Raw genomic sequence first — 19,891 nt, 5'->3', positions numbered from 1 at the left:
AGAAATGAGGGGCTTTAAGACACATGTTTTAGTGCCGTCAACGTAGACAAATATTGTCCATCATGTAAGATTTATGCAAGAGAGTGGTCCTGTGATAGGACTGCAGCAGGCAGGTGGTCCCTTCCAAGTCCACTATACCATACTTTTACTTTTTTCCTTGTGGGGGTTACTGCAGGGTCTCTATGCAGTGTTACTGGAGGTGCATGCACTGGCCATAATGATAAAACAAAAGTCCCCGGTAAGGTGCTCCTACCTTGTCGCCATTCAGGTTACACTACTGTGGATTTTGGTGGCCACACAGCGGCTACTAAACGAATACACAGGAAGACGGCTTCCAGGCCTTGTCCACACGGCACGAGGAGAGCCAATCATCGTTGGTCCATGTTTCCGAAGGTCCTAGGCAATGTCCATTCAATGGAGTCTCCAGGGTTCAGTGCAGTTGGTGATGGCAGCAAGATGTTACTCTGGTGGCCAAACCTCGGCTTCAGTGTTTCTTCCTCGGTTTCTACTTGCAGCTATAAAGGGGTTGCAGCCGTATGTGCTAACATGTCCACCGGGCTCAGGGCTAACTTTCAGGTACCTCTGTTGAAGCTGTAGCCTGGTAGCAGGGCACTTACATCAAAATGTGGTTGAAGTTCGTTGAAGATCCTGGTCATAGGAACCCCACCTTCCCCGCTTTCCCCTCGCCAGTATTCCCGCCTTACAATCTACGTGCTTCCAATCTTCCGCAATGGTCCCTGTGCGAGAAAACTGTAGCACTGTAACAAAATTCCACAATAGCAAGAGAAGACAAAAACAATTTAGAGACATTGAAAATTAAGATACAGCAAGATTTTGACAAAGTAACAAAAATTATAATTATCCTCCAAAAGGAGGAAGTTCCTAAGAACAAAAATGTAATAATCCTCAAGCCCGGGGAAATTCCCAATGCACAATGATATTGGGCCAATAGGACACATGGTTTCATGCCATCGACATAGGCAAATCCTGTATATCAGGTAGGATACATGCAAGAGAGTGGTCCTCTGATCGGACTGTAGCAGGCACGCGGTCCCTTCCAGGTCCACTGTACCATACTTTTACTTCTTTCCCACTTGGGGTGACTGAAGTGTATATATGTGTCTCCTGGAGGTGCATTCTCTGGCCATTATTTTAAAACAAACGTCCCCGCGAAGGTGCTCCTCACATCTGGCCTTCCAGGAAACACTACTCTGTCCTTTGGAGGTCGTCCTGCTGCTTTCCAGGAATGTCCCTCTGGAGGCTACCAGCTTCCAGGCCTGGTTCCCAGGGTGCCAGGAGAGCCAGCCATTATTGGTCTATGTGTCGAAAGGTCCAAGGCCATATACACTCAACGGAGTCTCCAGGATTCCGTGCACTTGGTGATGGCAGCAAGGTGTCCTTCTGGTGACCAAACCTTGGCTTCAGTGATTCTTCCTTGTTTTATACTTGCAGTTGTATAGGGCAAGCAGCCACATAGGTTAACATGTCCTCTGGGCTCAAGGCTTCCACTCTGGGTGTCTGTGTTGAACCCGAAGCATAGCAACAGGCCAATTACATCATGAAGTGGTTGTAGTTCCGTGAGGACCCTGGCCCTAGGAACCCCATCCTCCCGACATTCCCCGGCACCAGTATTCTCGCCTTACAATCTACACGCTTTCAATCTTCCGCAATGGTCCCTGGGCGAGAAGCATGGAGCACTGTAAAGAGATTCCACAATAGCAAGAAAAGATGACAAAAATTTAGAGACAATAAAAATTTAAATAGAGTAAGATTTTGAAACAGGGAACAAAAATTATAATAATCCTCAATCCAGAGGAGGTTCCTAATAACAAACGCTACAATACTCCTGAAGACATAGGAAGTTCTCCAAGCACAAAGAAATGAGGGGCTTTAAGACACATGTTTTAGTGCCGTCAACGTAGACAAATATTGTCCATCATGTAAGATTTATGCAAGAGAGTGGTCCTGTGATAGGACTGCAGCAGGCAGGTGGTCCCTTCCAAGTCCACTATACCATACTTTTACTTTTTTCCTTGTTGGTTTTACTGCAGGGTCTCTATGCAGTGTTACTGGAGGTGCATGCACTGGCCTTAATGATAAAACAAAAGTCCCCGGTAAGGTGCTCCTGCCTTGTCGCCATTCAGGTTACACTACTGTGGACTTTGGCGGACACCGAGCAGCTACTCAATGAATAAACAGGAAGACGGCTTCCAGGCCTTGTCCCCACAGCACGAGGAGAGACAGCCGTCGTTGGTCCATGTTTCCGAAGGTCCTAGGCAATGTCCATTCAATGGAGTCTCCAGGGTTCAGTGCAGTTGGTGATGGCAGCAAGATGTTACTCTGGTGGCCAAACCTCGGCTTCAGTGTTTCTTCCTCGGTTTCTACTTGCAGCTATAAAGGGGTTGCAGCCGTATGTGCTAACATGTCCACCGGGCTCAGGGCTAACTTTCAGGTCCCTCTGTTGAAGCTGTAGACTGGTAGTAGGGCACTTACACCAAAATGTGGTTGAAGTTCGTTGAAGATCCTGGTCATAGGAACCCCACCTTCCCCGCTTTCCCCTCGCCATTTTTCCCGCCTTACAATCACGCGCTTCCAAATTTCCGCAATGGTCCCTGTGTGAGAAAACTGGAGCACTGTAACAAAATTCCACAATAGCAAGAGAAGACAAAAACAATTTAGAGACATTGAAAATTAAGATACAGCAAGATTTTGACAAAGTAACAAAAATTATAATAATCCGCCAAGAGGAGGATGTTCCTAAGAACAATAATGTAATAATCCTCAAGCCCGGATAAATTCCCAATGCACAATGATATTGGGACAATAGGACACATGGTTTCATGCCATCGACATAGGCAAATCCTGTCCATCATGTAGGATATATGCAAGAGAGTGGTCCTCTGATCGGAGTGTAGCAGGCACGCGGTCCCTTTCAAGTCCACTGTACAATACTTTTACTTCTTTCCCACTTGGGGTGACTGAAGTGTATATATGTGTCTCCTGGAGCTGCATTCTCTGGCCATTATGGTAAAACAAACGTCCCTGCAAGGGTGCTCCTACCGTCGGGCCTTCCAGGAAACACTACTCTGTCCTTTGGAGGTCGTCCTGCTGCTTTCCAGGAATGCACAGGAAGCTGGCAGCTTCCAGGCCTTGTCCCCAGGGTGCCAGGAAAGTCAGCCTTTGTTGGTCTATGTGTCAAAAGGTCCAAGCCATGTCCACTCAATGGAGTCTCCAGGATTCAGGGCACTTGGTGATGGCAGCAAGGTGTCCTTCTGTTGCCCAAACCTTGGCTTCAGTGATTCTTCCTTGGTTTATACTTGCAGTTGCATAGGGCAAACAGCCATATATGTTAACATGTCCTCCGGGCTCAGGGCTTCCACACTGGGTGTCTGTGTTGAACCCGAATCCTAGCAATTGGCCAATTACATCATGAAGAGGTTGAAGTTCCATGAGGACTCTGGACCTAGGAACCCCATCCTCCCCACACTCCCCGGCACCAGTATTCTCGCCTTACAATCTATACGCTTTCAATCTTCCGCAATGTTCCCTGGGCGAGAAACATGGAGCAACATAACAAGATTCCACAATAGCAAGAAAAGGTGACATAAACTAGGAGACAATCAAAATTTAAATAGAGTAAGATTTAGAAACAGGGAACAAAAATTATAATAATCCTCAATCCAGAGGTGGTTCCTAATAACAAACGCTACAATACTCCTGAAGACATACGAAGTTCTCCATGCACAAAGAAATGTGGGGATTTAAGACATATGTTTTAGTGCCATCAACGTAGACAACTATTGTCCATCATATAAGATTTATGCAAGAGAGTGGTCCTGTGATAGGACTGTAGCAGGCAGGCAGTCACTTCAAAGTCCACTATACCATACTTTTACTTGCTACCTTGTGGGGGTTACTGCAGGGGCTCTATACATAGCTACTGGAGGTGCATGTACTGGCCATAATGATAAAAGAAAAGTCCCCAGTAAGGTGCTCCTATCTTGTCGCCGTTCAGGTTACACTACTGTGCATTTTGGCGGCCACGCAGCGGCTACTCAATGAATACACAGGAAGACGGCTTCCAGGCCTTGTCCCCACGGCACGTGGAGGGCCACCCATCGTTGGTCCATGTTTCTGAAGGTCCTAGGCAATGTCCATTCAATGGAGTCTCCAGGGTTCAGTGCAGTTGGTGATGGCAGCAAGATGTTACTCTGGTGGCCAAACCTCGGCTTCAGTGTTTCTTCCTCGGTTTCTACTTGCGGCTGTAAAGGGGTTGCAGCCGTATGTGCTAACATGTTCACCGGGCTCAGGGCTACTTTTCGGGGTCGCTTTGTTGAAGCTGTAGCCTGGTAGCAGGGCACTTACATCAAAATGTGGTTGAAGTTCGTTGAAGATCCTGGTCATAGGAACCCCACCTTCCCCGCTTCCCCCTCGCCAGTATTCCCGCCTTACAATCTACGTGCTTCCAATCTTCCGCAATGGTCCCTGTGCGAGAAAACTGGAGCACTGTAACAAAATTCCACAATAGCAAGAGAAGACAAAAACAATTTAGAGACATTGAAAACTAAGATACAGCAAGATCTTGACAAAGTAACAAAAATTATAATAATCCTCCAAAAGGAGGATGTTCCTAAGAAAAAAAATGTAATAATCCTCAAGCCCCGGGAAATTCCCAAAGCACAATGATATTGGGCCAATAGGACACATGGTTTCATGCCATCGACATAGGCAAATCCTGTCCATCAGGTAGGATACATGCAAGAGAGTGGTCCTCTGATCGGACTGTAGTAGGCATGCGGTCCCTTTCAGGTCCACTGTACCATACTTTTACTTCTTTCCCACTTTGGGTGACTGAAGTGTATATATGTGTCTCCTGGAGGTGCATTCTCTGGCCATTATTTTAAAACAAACGTCCCCGCGAAGGTTCTCCTCACATCTGGCCTTCCGAGAAACACTACTCTGTCCTTTGGAGGTCGACCTGCTGCTTTCCAGGAATGTCCCCCTGGAGGCTACCAGCTTCCAGGCCTGGTTCCCAGGGTGTCAGGAAAGCCAGCCATTATTGGTCTATGTGTCGAAAGGTCCAAGGCCATATACACTCAACGGAGTCTCCAGGATTCCGTGCACTTGGTGATGGCAGCAAGGTGTCCTTCTGGTGACCAAATCTCGGCTTCAGTGATTCTTCCTTGCTTTATACTTGCAGTTGTATAGGGCAAGCAGCCATATAGGTTAACATGTCCTCTGGGCTCAAGGCTTACACTCTGGGTGTCTGTGTTGAAACCGAAGACAAGCTACAGGCCAATTACATCATGAAGTGGTTGAAGTTCCGTGAGGACCCTGGCCCTAGGAACCCCATCCTCCCGACATTCCCCGGCACCAGTATTCTCGCCTTACAATCTACACGCTTTCAATCTTCCGCAATGGTCCCTGGGCGAGAAGCATGGAGCACTGTAACGAGCTTCCACAATAGCAAGAAAAGACGACAAACACTTAGAGACAATAAAAATTTAAATACAGTAAGATTTTGAAACAGGGAACAAAAATTATAATAATCCTCAATCCAGAGGAGGTTCCTAATAACAAACGCTACAATACTTCTGAAGACATAGGAAGTTCTCCATGCACAAAGAAATGAGGGGCTTTAAGACACATGTTTAATTGCCGTCAACGTAGACAAATATTGTCCATCATGTAAGATTTATGCAAGAGAGTGGTCCTGTGATAGGACTGCAGCAGGCAGGTTGTCCCACCCAAGTCCACTATAACATACTTTTACTTTTTTCCTTGTGGGGGTTACTGCAGGGTCTCTATGCACTGTTACTGGAGGTGCATGCACTGGCCATAATGATAAAAGAAAAGTCCTCGGTAAGGTGCTCCTAACTTGTCGCCATTCAGGTTACACTACTGTGGACTTTGGCGGCCACCGAGCAGCTACTCAATGAATACACAGGAAGAGAGTTTCCAGGCCTTGTCCCCACGGCACGGGGAGAGTCAGCCGTCGTTGGTCCATGTTTCCGAAGGTCCTAGGCAATGTCCATTCAATGGAATCTCCAGGGTTCAGTGCAGTTGGTGATGGCAGCAAGATATTACTCTGGTGGCCAAACCTCGGCTTCAGTGTTTCTTCCTCGGTTTCTATTTGCACCTGTAAAGGGGTTGCAGCCGTATGTGCTAACATGTCCACTGGGCTCAGGGCTAACTTTCAGGTCCCTTTGTTGAAGCTGTAGCCTGGTAGCAGGGCACTTACATCAAAATGTGGTTGAAGTTCGTTGAAGATCCTGGTCATAGGAACCCCACCTTCCCCGCTTTCCCCTCGCCAGTATTCCCGCCTTACAATCTACGTGCTTCCAATCTTCCGCAATGGTCCCTGTGCGAGAAAACTGGAGCACTGTAACAAAATTCCACAATAGCAAGAGAAGACAAAAACAATTTAGAGACATTGAAAATTAAGATACAGCAAGATTTTGACAAAGTAACAAAAATTATAATTATCCTCCAAAAGGAGGATGTTCCTAAGAACAAAAATGTCATAATCCTCAAGCCCGGGGAAATTCCCAATGCACAATGATATTGGGCCAATAGGACACATGGTTTCATGCCATCGACATAGGCAAATCCTGTATATCAGGTAGGATACATGCAAGAGAGTGGTCCTCTGATCGGACTGTAGCAGGCATGCGGTCCCTTCCAGGTCCACTGTACCATACTTTTACTTCTTTCCCACTTGGGGTGACTGAAGTGTATATATGTGTCTCCTGGAGGTGCATTCTCTGGCCATTATTTTAAAACAAACGTCCCCGCGATGGTGCTCCTAACATCTGGCCTTCCAGGAAACACTACTCTGTCCTTTGGAGGTCCTACTGCTGCTTTCCAGGAATGTCCCTCTGGAGGCTACCAGCTTCCAGGCCTGGTTCCCAGGGTGCCAGGAAAGCCAGCCATTATTGGTCTATGTGTCGAAAGGTCCAAGGCCATATACACTCAACAGAGTCTCTAGGATTCCGTGCACTTGGTGATGGCAGCAAGGTGTCCTTCTGGTGACCAAACCACGGCTTCAGTGATTCTTCCTTGCTTTATACTTGCAGTTGTATAGGGCAAGCAGCCATATAGGTTAACATGTCCTCTGGGCTCAAGGCTTCCACTCTGGGTGTCTGTGTTGAACCCGAAGCCTAGCAGCAGGCCAATTACATCATGAAGTGGTTGAAGTTCCGTGAGGACCCTGGCCCTAGGAACCCCATCCTCCCGACATTCCCCGGCACCAGTATTCTCGCCTTACAATCTACACGCTTTCAATCTTCCGCAATGGTCCCTGGGCGATAAACATGGAGCACTGTAACGAGATTCCACAAAAGCAAGAAAAGATGACAAAAACTTAGAGACAATAAAAATTTAAATACAGTAAGATTTTGAAACAGGGTACAAAAATTATAATAATCCTCAATCCAGAGGAGGTTCCTAATAACAAACGCTACAATACTTCTGAAGACATAGGAAGTTCTCCATGCAAAAGGAAATGAGGGGCTTTAAGACACATGTTTTAGTGACATCAACGTAGACAAATATTGTCCATCATGTAAGATTTATGCAAAAGAGTGGTCCTGTGATAGGACTGCAGCAGGCACGTTGTCCCTTCAAAGTCCACTATACCATACTTTTACTTTTTTCCTTGTGGGGGTTACTGCTGGGTCTCTATGCAGTGTTACTGGAGGTGCATGCACTGGCCATAATGATAAAACAAAAGTCCCCGGTAAGGTGCTCCTACCTTGTCGCTGTTCAGGTTACACTACTCTGGACTTTGGCGGCCACCCAGCAGCTACACAATGAATACACAGGATGACGGCTTCCAGGCCTTGTTCCCACGGCACGAGGAGAGCCACCCATCGTTGGTCCATGTTTCCCAAGGTCCTTGACAATGTCCATTCAATGGAGTCTCCAGGGTTCAGTGCAGTTGGTGATGGCAGCAAGATGTTACTCTGGTGGCCAAACCTCGGCTTCAGTGTTTCCTCCTCGGTTTCTACTTGCAGCTGTAAATGGGTTGCAGCCGTATGTACTAACATGTCCACCGGGCTCAGGGCTACCTTTCGGGGTCCCTCTGTTGAAGCTGTAGCCTGGTAGCAGGGCACTTACATCAAAATGTGGTTGAAGTTCGTTGAAGATCCTGGTCATAGGAACCCCACCTTCCCCGCTTCCCCCTCGCCAGTATTCCCGCCTTACAATCTACGCGCTTCCAATCTTCCGCAATGGTCCCTGTGCGAGAAAACTGGAGCACTGTAACAAAATTCCACAATAGCAAGAGAAGAAAAAAACAATTTAGAGACATTGAAAACTAAGATACAGCAAGATTTTGACAAAGTAACAAAAATTATAATAATCCTCCAAAAGGAGGATGTTCCTAAGAACAAAAATGTCATAATCCTCAAGCCCGGGGAAATTCCCAGTGCACAATGATATTGGGCCAATAGGACACATGGTTTCATGCCATCGACATAGGCAAATCCTGTCCATCAGGTAGGATACATGCAAGAGAGTGGTCCTCTGATCGGACTGTAGTAGGCATGCGGTCCCTTCCAGGTCCACTGTACCATACTTTTACTTCTTTCCCACTTGGGGTGACTGAAGTGTATATATGTGTCTCCTGGAGGTGCATTCTCTGGCCATTATTTTAAAACAAACGTCCCCGCGAAGTTTCTCCTCACATCTGGCCTTCCGGGAAACACTACTCTGTCCTTTGGAGGTCGTCCTGCTGCTTTCCAGGAATGCACAGGAGGCTGGCAGCTTCCAGGCCTTGTCCCCAGGGTGCCAGGAAAGCCAGCCTTTTTTGGTCTATGTGTCGAAAGGTCCAAGCCATGTCCACTCAATGGAGTCTCCAGGATTCAGGGCACTTGGTGATGGCAGCAAGGTGTCCTTCTGTTGCCCAAACCTTGGCTTCAGTGATTCTTCCTTGGTTTATACTTGCAGTTGCATAGGGCAAACAGCCATATATGTTAACATGTCCTCCGGGCTCAGGGCTTCCACACTGGGTGTCTGTGTTGAACCCGAATCCTAGCAATTGGCCAATTACATCATGAAGAGGTTGAAGTTCCATGAGGACTCTGGACCTAGGAACCCCATCCTCCCCACACTCCCCGGCACCAGTATTCTCGCCTTACATTCTATACGCTTTCAATCTTCCGCAATGTTCCCTGGGCGAGAAACATGGAGCAATGTGAAAAGATTCCACAAAAGCAAGAAAAGGTGACATAAACTAGGAGACAATCAAAATTTAAATAGAGTCAGATTTTGAAACAGGGAACAAAAATTATAATAATCCTCAATCAAGAGGTGGTTCCTAATAACAAACGCTACAATACTCCTGAAGACATACGAAGTTCTCCATGCACAAAGAAATGTGGGGATTTAAGAAACATGTTTTAGTGCCATCAACGTAGACAAATATTGTCCATCATATAAGATTTATGCAAGAGAGTTGTCCTGTGATAGGACTGCAGCAGGCAGGCAGTCCCTTCAAAGTCCACTATACCATACTTTTACTTGCTACCTTGTGGGGGTTACTGCAGGGGCTCTATACATTGCTACTGGACGTGCATGTACTGGCCATAATGATAAAAGAAAAGTCCCCAGTAAGGTGCTCCTGCCTTGTCTCCGTTCAGGTTACACTACTGTGGATTTTGGCGGCTACCCAGCGTCTACTAAACGAATACACAGGAAGACGGCTTCCAGGCCTTGTCCCCACGGCACGAGGAGAGCCACCCATCGTTGGTCCATGTTTCCGAAGGTCCTAGGCAATGTCCATTCAATGGAGTCTCCAGGGTTCAGTGCAGTTGGTGATGGCAGCAAGATGTTACTCTGGTGTCCATACCTCGGCTTCAGTGTTTCTTCCTCGGTTTCTACTTGCGGCTGTAAAGGGGTTGCAGCCGTATGTGCTATTGTGTTCACCGGGCTCAGGGCTAACTTTCGGGGTCGCTCTGTTGAAGCTGTAGCCTGGTAGCAGGGCACTTACATCAAAATGTGGTTGAAGTTCGTTGAAGATCCTGGTCATAGGAACCCCACCTTCCCCGCTTTCCCCTCGCCAGTATTCCCGCCTTACAATCTACGTGCTTCCAATCTTCCGCAATGGTCCCTGTGCGAGAAAACTGGAGCACTGTAACAAAATTCCACAATAGCAAGAGAAGACAAAAACAATTTAGAGACATTGAAAATTAAGATACAGCAAGATTTTGACAAAGTAACAAAAATTATAATTATCCTCCAAAAGGAGGATGTTCCTAAGAACAAAAATGTCATAATCCTCAAGCCCGGGGAAATTCCCAATGCACAATGATATTGGGCCAATAGGACACATGGTTTCATGCCATCGACATAGGCAAATCCTGTATATCAGGTAGGATACATGCAAGAGAGTGGTCCTCTGATCGGACTGTAGCAGGCACGCGGTCCCTTCCAGGTCCACTGTACCATACTTTTACTTCTTTCCCACTTGGGGTGACTGAAGTGTATATATGTGTCTCCTGGAGGTGCATTCTCTGGCCATTATTTTAAAACAAACGTCCCCGCGAAGGTGCTCCTCACATCTGGCCTTCCAGGAAACACTACTCTGTCCTTTGGAGGTCGTCCTGCTGCTTTCCAGGAATGTCCCTCTGGAGGCTACCAGCTTCCAGGCCTGGTTCCCAGGGTGCCAGGAGAGCCAGCCATTATTGGTCTATGTGTCGAAAGGTCCAAGGCCATATACACTCAACGGAGTCTCCAGGATTCCGTGCACTTGGTGATGGCAGCAAGGTGTCCTTCTGGTGACCAAACCTTGGCTTCAGTGATTCTTCCTTGTTTTATACTTGCAGTTGTATAGGGCAAGCAGCCACATAGGTTAACATGTCCTCTGGGCTCAAGGCTTCCACTCTGGGTGTCTGTGTTGAACCCGAAGCATAGCAACAGGCCAATTACATCATGAAGTGGTTGAAGTTCCGTGAGGACCCTGGCCCTAGGAACCCCATCCTCCCGACATTCCCCGGCACCAGTATTCTCGCCTTACAATCTACACGCTTTCAATCTTCCGCAATGGTCAATGGGCGAGAAGCATGGAGCACTGTAAAGAGATTCCACAATAGCAAGAAAAGATGACAAAAATTTAGAGACAATAAAAATTTAAATAGAGTAAGATTTTGAAACAGGGAACAAAAATTATAATAATCCTCAATCCAGAGGAGGTTCCTAATAACAAACGCTACAATACTCCTGAAGACATAGGAAGTTCTCCAAGCACAAAGAAATGAGGGGCTTTAAGACACATGTTTTAGTGCCGTCAACGTAGACAAATATTGTCCATCATGTAAGATTTATGCAAAAGAGTGGTCCTGTGATAGGACTGCAGCAGGCAGGTGGTCCCTTCCAAGTCCACTATACCATACTTTTACTTTTTTCCTTGTGGGGGTTACTGCAGGGTCTCTATGCAGTGTTACTGGAGGTGCATGCACTGGCCATAATGATAAAACAAAAGTCCCCGGTAAGGTGCTCCTGCCTTGTCGCCATTCAGGTTACACTACTGTGGACTTTGGCCGACACCGAGCAGCTACTCAATGAATAAACAGGAAGACGGCTTCCAGGCCTTGTCCCCACAGCACGAGGAGAGACAGACGTCGTTGGTCCATGTTTCCGAAGGTCCTAGGCAATGTCCATTCAATGGAGTCTCCAGGGTTCAGTGCAGTTGGTGATGGCAGCAAGATGTTACTCTGGTGGCCAAACCTCGGCTTCAGTGTTTCTTCCTCGGTTTCTACTTGCAGCTATAAAGGGGTTGCAGCCGTATGTGCTAACATGTCCACCGGGCTCAGGGCTAACTTTCAGGTACCTCTGTTGAAGCTGTCGCCTGGTAGCAGGGCACTTACATCAAAATGTGGTTGAAGTTCGCTGAAGATCCTGGTCATAGGAACCCCACCTTCCCCGCTTTCCCCTCGCCATTTTTCCCGCCTTACAATCTACGTGCTTCCAATCTTCCGCAATGGTCCCTGTGCGAGAAAACTGGAGCACTGTAACAAAATTCCACAATAGCAAGAGAAGACAAAAACAATTTAGAGACATTGAAAATTAAGATACAGCAAGATTTTGACAAAGTAACAAAAATTATAATAATCCGCCAAGAGGAGGATGTTCCTAAGAACAATAATGTAATAATCCTCAAGCCCGGTTAAATTCCCAATGCACAATGATATTGGGCTAATAGGACACATGGTTTCATGCCATCGACATAGGCAAATCCTGTCCATCAGGTAGGATATATGCAAGAGAGTGGTCCTCTGATCGGACTGTAGCAGGCACGCGGTCCCTTTCATGTCCACTGTACCATACTTTACTTCTTTCCCTCTTGGGGTGACTGAAGTGTATATATGTGTCTCCTGGAGCTGCATTCTCTGGCCATTATGGTAAAACAAACGTCCCTGCAAAGGTGCTCCTACCGTCGGGCCTTCCAGGAAACACTACTCTGTCCTTTGGAGGTCATCCTGCTGCTTTCCAGGAATGCACAGGAGGCTGGCAGCTTCCAGGCCTTGTCCCGAGGGTGCCAGGAAAGCCAGCCTTTGTTGGTCTATGTGTCGAAAGGTCCAAGCCATGTCCACTCAATGGAGTCTCCAGGATTCAGGGCACTTGGTGATGGCAGCAAGGTGTCCTTCTGTTGCCCAAACCTTGGCTTCAGTGATTCTTCCTTGGTTTATACTTGCAGTTGCATAGGGCAAACAGCCATATGTGTTAACATGTCCTCCGGGCTCAGGGCTTCCACACTGGGTGTCTGTGTTGAACCCGAATCCTAGCAATTGGCCAATTACATCATGAAGAGGTTGAAGTTCCATGAGGACTCTGGACCTAGGAACCCCATCCTAACCAAACTCCCCGGCACCAGTATTCTCGCCTTACAATCTATACGCTTTCAATCTTCCGCAATGTTCCCTGGGCGAGAAACATGGAGCAATGTGACAAGATTCCACAATAGCAAGAAAAGGTGACATAAACTAGGAGACAATCAAAATTTAAATAGAGTCAGATTTTGAAACAGGGAACAAAAATTATAATAATCCTCAATCCAGAGGTGGTTCCTAATAACAAACGCTACAATACTCCTGAAGACATACGAAGTTCTCCATGCACAAAGAAATGTGGGGATTTAAGACATATGTTTTAGTGCCATCAACGTAGGCAACTATTGTCCATCATGTAAGATTTATGCAAGAGAGTGGTCCTGTGATAGGACTGTAGCAGGCAGGCAGTCCCTTCAAAGTCCTCTATACCATACTTTTACTTGCTACGTTGTGGGGGTTACTGCAGGGGCTCTATACATTGCTACTGGAGGTGCATGTACTGGCCATAATGATAAAAGAAAAGTCCCCAGTAAGGTGCTCCTACCTTGTCGCCGTTCAGGTTACACTACTGTGGATTTTGGCGGCCACCCAGCGGCTACTCAACGAATACACAGGAAGACGGCTTCCAGGCCTTGTCCCCACGGCACGGGGAGAGCCACGCATCGTTGGTCCATGTTTCCGAAGGACCTAGGCAATGTCCTTTCAATGGAGTCTCCAGGGTTCGGTGCAGTTGGTGATGGCTGCAAGATGTTACTCTGGTGGCCAAACCTCGGTTTCAGTGTTTCTTCCTCGGTTTCTACTTGCAGCTGTAAATGGGTTGCAGCCGTATGTGCTAACATGTCCACCGGGTTCAGGGCTAACTTTCGGGTTCCCTCCGTTGAAGCTGTAGCCTGGTAACAGGGCACTTACATCAAAATGTGGTTGAAGTTCGTTGAAGATCCTGGTCATAGGAACCCCACCTTCCCCGCTTTCCCCTCGCCAGTATTCCCGCCTTACAATCTAAACACTTCCAATCTTCCGCATGGTCCCTGTGTGAGAAAACTGGAGCACTGTAACAAAATTCCACAATAGCAAGAGAAGACAAAAACAATTTAGAGACATTGAAAACTAAGATACAGCAAGATTTTGACAAAGTAACAAAAATTATAATAATCCTCCAAAAGGAGGATGTTCCTAAGAACAAAAATGTAATAGTCCTCAAGCCCGGGGAAATTCCCAATGCACAATGATATTGGGCCAATAGGACACATGGTTTCATGCCATCGACATACGCAAATCCTGTCCATCAGGTAGGATACATGCAAGAGAGTGGTCCTCTGATCGGACAGTAGCAGGCATGCGGTTCCTTCCAGGTCCACTGTACCATACTTTTACTTCTTTCCCACTTGGGGTGACTGAAGTGTATATATGTGTCTCCCAGAGGTGCATTCTCTGGCCATTATTTTAAAACAAACGTCCCCGCGAAGGTGCTCCTAACATCTGGCCTTCCAGGAAACACTACTCTGTCCTTTGGAGGTCCTACTGCTGCTTTCCAGGAATGTCCCTCTGGAGGCTACCAGCTTCCAGGCCTGGTTCCCAGGGTGCCAGGAAAGCCAGCCATTATTGGTCTATGTGTCGAAAGGTCCAAGGCCATATACACTCAACAGAGTCTCTAGGATTCCGTGCACTTGGTGATGGCAGCAAGGTGTCCTTCTGGTGACCAAACCTCGGCTTCAGTGATTCTTCCTTGCTTTATACTTGCAGTTGTATAGGGCAAGCAGCCATATAGGTTAACATGTCCTCTGGGCTCAAGGCTTCCACTCTGGGTGTCTGTGTTGAATCCGAAGCCTAGCAGCAGGCCAATTACATCATGAAGTGTTTGAAGTTCCGTGAGGACACTGGCCCTAGGAACCCCATCCTCCCGACATTCCCCGGCACCAGTATTCTCGCCTTACAATCTACACGCTTTCAATCTTCCGCAATGGTCCCTGGGCGATAAACATGGAGCACTGTAACGAGATTCCACAAAAGCAAGAAAAGATGACAAAAACTTAGAGACAATAAAAATTTAAATAGAGTAAGATTTTGAAACAGGGAACAAAAATTATAATAATCCTCAATCCAGAGGAGGTTCCTAATAACAAACGCTACAATACTTCTGAAGACATAGGAAGTTCTCCATGCACAAGGAAATGAGGGGCTTTAAGACACATGTTTTAGTGACATCAACGTAGACAAATATTGTCCATCATGTAAGATTTATGCAAGAGAGTGGTCCTGTGATAGGACTGCAGCAGGCACGTTGTCCCTTCAAAGTCCACTATACCATACTTTTACTTTTTTCCTTGTGGGGGTTACTGCTGGGTCTCTATGCAGTGTTACTGGAGGTGCATGCACTGGCCATAATGATAAAACAAAAGTCCCCGGTAAGGTGCTCCTACCTTGTCGCTGTTCAGGTTACACTACTCTGGACTTTGGCGGCCACCCAGCAGCTACACAATGAATACACAGGATGACGGCTTCCAGGCCTTGTTCCCACGGCACGAGGAGAGCCACCCATCGTTGGTCCATGTTTCCCAAGGTCCTTGGCAATGTCCATTCAATGGAGTCTCCAGGGTTCAGTGCAGTTGGTGATGGCAGCAAGATGTTACTCTGGTGGCCAAACCTCGGCTTCAGTGTTTCCTCCTCGGTTTCTACTTGCAGCTGTAAATGGGTTGCAGCCGTATGTACTAACATGTCCACCGGGCTCAGGGCTACCTTTCGGGGTCCCTCTGTTGAAGCTGTAGCCTGGTAGCAGGGCACTTACATCAAAATGTGGTTGAAGTTCGTTGAAGATCCTGCTCATAGGAACCCCACCTTCCCCGCTTCCACCTCGCCAGTATTTCCGCCTTACAACCTACGCGCTTCCAATCTTCCGCAATGGTCCCTGTGCGAGAAAACTGGAGCACTGTAACAAAATTCCACAATAGCAAGAGAAGAAAAAAACAATTTAGAGACATTGAAAACTAAGATACAGCAAGATTTTGACAAAGTAACAAAAATTATAATAATCCTCCAAAAGGAGGATGTTCCTAAGAACAAAAATGTAATAATCCTCAAGCCCGGGGAAATTCCCAGTGCACAATGATATTGGGCCAATAGGACACATGGTTTCATGCCATCGACATAGGCAAATCCTGTCCATCAGGTAGGATACATGCAAGAGAGTGGTCCTCTGATCGGACTGTAGTAGGCATGCGGTCCCTTCCAGGTCCACTGTACCATACTTTTACTTCTTTCCCACTTGGGGTGACTGAAGTGTATATATGTGTCTCCTGGAGGTGCATTCTCTGGCCATTATGGTAAAACAAACGTCCCCGCGAAGTTTCTCCTCACATCTGGCCTTCCGGGAAACACTACTCTGTCCTTTGGAGGTCGTCCTGCTGCTTTCCAGGAATGCACAGGAGGCTGGCAGCTTCCAGGCCTTGTCCCCAGGGTGCCAGGAAAGCCAGCCTTTTTTGGTTTATGTGTCGAAAGGTCCAAGCCATGTCCACTCAATGGAGTCTCCAGGATTCAGGGCACTTGGTGATGGCAGCAAGGTGTCCTTCTGTTGCCCAAACCTTGGCTTCAGTGATTCTTCCTTGGTTTATACTTGCAGTTGCATAGGGCAAACAGCCATATATGTTAACATGTCCTCCGGGCTCAGGGCTTCCACACTGGGTGTCTGTGTTGAACCCGAATCCTAGCAATTGGCCAATTACATCATGAAGAGGTTGAAGTTCCATGAGGACTCTGGACCTAGGAACCCCATCCTCCCCACACTCCCCGGCACCAGTATTCTCGCCTTACAATCTATACGCTTTCAATCTTCCGCAATGTTCCCTGGGCAAGAAACATGGAGCAATGTGACAAGATTCCACAAAAGCAAGAAAAGGTGACATAAACTAGGAGACAATCAAAATTTAAATAGAGTAAGATTTAGAAACAGGGAACAAAAATTATAATAATCCTCAATCCAGAGGTGGTTCCTAATAACAAACGCTACAATACTCCTGAAGACATACGAAGTTCTCCATGCACAAAGAAATGTGGGGATTTAAGAAACATGTTTTAGTGCCATCAACGTAGACAAATATTGTCCATCATGTAAAATTTATGCAAGAGAGTGGTCCTGTGATAGGACTGCAGCAGGCAGGCAGTCCCTTCATAGTCCACTATACCATACTTTTACTTTTTTCCTTGTGGGGGTTACTGCAGGGGCACTATACATTGCTACTGGAGGTGCATGTACTGGCCATAATGATAAAAGAAAAGTCCCCAGTAAGGTGCTCCTGCCTTGTCTCCGTTCAGGTTACACAACTGTGGATTTTGGCGGCCACCCAGCGTCTACTAAACGAATACACAGGAAGACGGCTTCCAGGCCTTGTCCCCACGGCACGAGGACAGCCAACCATCGTTGGTCCATGTTTCCGAAGGTCCTAGGCAATGTCTATTCAATGGAGTCTCCAGGGTTCAGTGCAGTTGGTGATGGCAGCAAGATGTTACTCTGGTGTCCATACCTCGGCTTCAGTGTTTCTTCCTCGGTTTCTACTTGCGGCTGTAAAGGGGTTGCAGCCGTATGTGCTATTGTGTTCACCGGGCTCAGGGCTAACTTTCGGGGTCGCTCTGTTGAAGCTGTAGCCTGGTAGCAGGGCACTTACATCAAAATGTGGTTGAAGTTCGTTGAAGATCCTGGTCATAGGAACCCCACCTTCCCCGCTTTCCCCTCGCCAGTATTCCCGCCTTACAATCTACGTGCTTCCAATCTTCCGCAATGGTCCCTGTGCGAGAAAACTGGAGCACTGTAACAAAATTCCACAATAGCAAGAGAAGACAAAAACAATTTAGAGACATTGAAAATTAAGATACAGCAAGATTTTGACAAAGTAACAAAAATTATAATTATCCTCCAAAAGGAGGATGTTCCTAAGAACAAAAATGTCATAATCCTCAAGCCCGGGGAAATTCCCAATGCACAATGATATTGGGCCAATAGGACACATGGTTTCATGCCATCGACATAGGCAAATCCTGTATATCAGGTAGGATACATGCAAGAGAGTGGTCCTCTGATCGGACTGTAGCAGGCACGCGGTCCCTTCCAGGTCCACTGTACCATACTTTTACTTCTTTCCCACTTGGGGTGACTGAAGTGTATATATGTGTCTCCTGGAGGTGCATTCTCTGGCCATTATTTTAAAACAAACGTCCCCGCGAAGGTGCTCCTCACATCTGGCCTTCCAGGAAACACTACTCTGTCCTTTGGAGGTCGTCCTGCTGCTTTCCAGGAATGTCCCTCTGGAGGCTACCAGCTTCCAGGCCTGGTTCCCAGGGTGCCAGGAAAGCCAGCCATTATTGGTCTATGTGTCGAAAGGTCCAAGGCCATATACACTCAACGGAGTCTCCAGGATTCCGTGCACGTGGTGATGGCAGCAAGGTGTCCTTCTGGTGACCAAACCTTGGCTTCAGTGATTCTTCCTTGTTTTATACTTGCAGTTGTATAGGGCAAGCAGCCACATAGGTTAACATGTCCTCTGGGCTCAAGGCTTCCACTCTGGGTGTCTGTGTTGAACCCGAAGCATAGCAACAGGCCAATTACATCATGAAGTGGTTGAAGTTCCGTGAGGTCCCTGGCCCTAGGAACCCCATCCTCCCGACATTCCCCGGCACCAGTATTCTCGCCTTACAATCTACACGCTTTCAATCTTCCGCAATGGTCAATGGGCGAGAAGCATGGAGCACTGTAAAGAGATTCCACAATAGCAAGAAAAGATGACAAAAATTTAGAGACAATAAAAATTTAAATAGAGTAAGATTTTGAAACAGGGAACAAAAATTATAATAATCCTCAATCCAGAGGAGGTTCCTAATAACAAACGCTACAATACTCCTGAAGACATAGGAAGTTCTCCAAGCACAAAGAAATGAGGGGCTTTAAGACACATGTTTTAGTGCCGTCAACGTAGACAAATATTGTCCATCATGTAAGATTTATGCAAAAGAGTGGTCCTGTGATAGGACTGCAGCAGGCAGGTGGTCCCTTCCAAGTCCACTATACCATACTTTTACTTTTTTCCTTGTGGGGGTTACTGCAGGGTCTCTATGCAGTGTTACTGGAGGTGCATGCACTGGCCATAATGATAAAACAAAAGTCCCCGGTAAGGTGCTCCTGCCTTGTCGCCATTCAGGTTACACTACTGTGGACTTTGGCGGACACCGAGCAGCTACTCAATGAATAAACAGGAAGACGGCTTCCAGGCCTTGTCCCCACAGCACGAGGAGAGACAGCCGTCGTTGGTCCATGTTTCCGAAGGTCCTAGGCAAGGTCCATTCAATGGAGTCTCCAGGGTTCAGTGCAGTTGGTGATGGCAGCAAGATGTTACTCTGGTGGCCAAACCTCGGCTTCAGTGTTTCTTCCTCGGTTTCTACTTGCAGCTGTAAAGGGGTTGCAGCCGTATGTGCTAACATGTCCACCGGGCTCAGGGCTAACTTTCAGGTCCCTCTGTTGAAGCTGTAGACTGGTAGCAGGGCACTTACATCAAAATGTGGTTGAAGTTCGTTGAAGATCCTGGTCATAGGAACCCCACCTTCCCCGCTTTCCCCTCGCCATTTTTCCCGCCTTACAATCACGCGCTTCCAATCTTCCGCAATGGTCCCTGTGTGAGAAAACTGGAGCACTGTAACAAAATTCCACAGTAGCAAGAGAAGACAAAAACAATATAGACATTGAAAATTAAGATACAGCAAGATTTTGACAAAGTAACAAAAATTATAATAATCCGCCAAGAGGAGGATGTTCCTAACAACAAAAATGTAATAATCCTCAAGCCCGGTTAAATTCCCAATGCACTATGATATTGGGCCAATAGGACACATGGTTTCATGCCATCGACATAGGCAAATCCTGTCCATCAGGTAGGATATATGCAAGAGAGTGGTCCTCTGATCGGACTGTAGCAGGCACGCAGTCCCTTTCAAGTCCACTGTACAATACTTTTACTTCTTTCCCACTTGGGGTGACTGAAGTGTATATATGTGTCTCCTGGAGCTGCATTCTCTGGCCA

This window comes from Manis pentadactyla, chromosome 9, assembly GCF_030020395.1.
Source record: "Manis pentadactyla isolate mManPen7 chromosome 9, mManPen7.hap1, whole genome shotgun sequence".
NCBI lineage: Eukaryota > Metazoa > Chordata > Mammalia > Pholidota > Manidae > Manis > Manis pentadactyla.
This window is presented reverse-complemented; position numbering follows the sequence as displayed.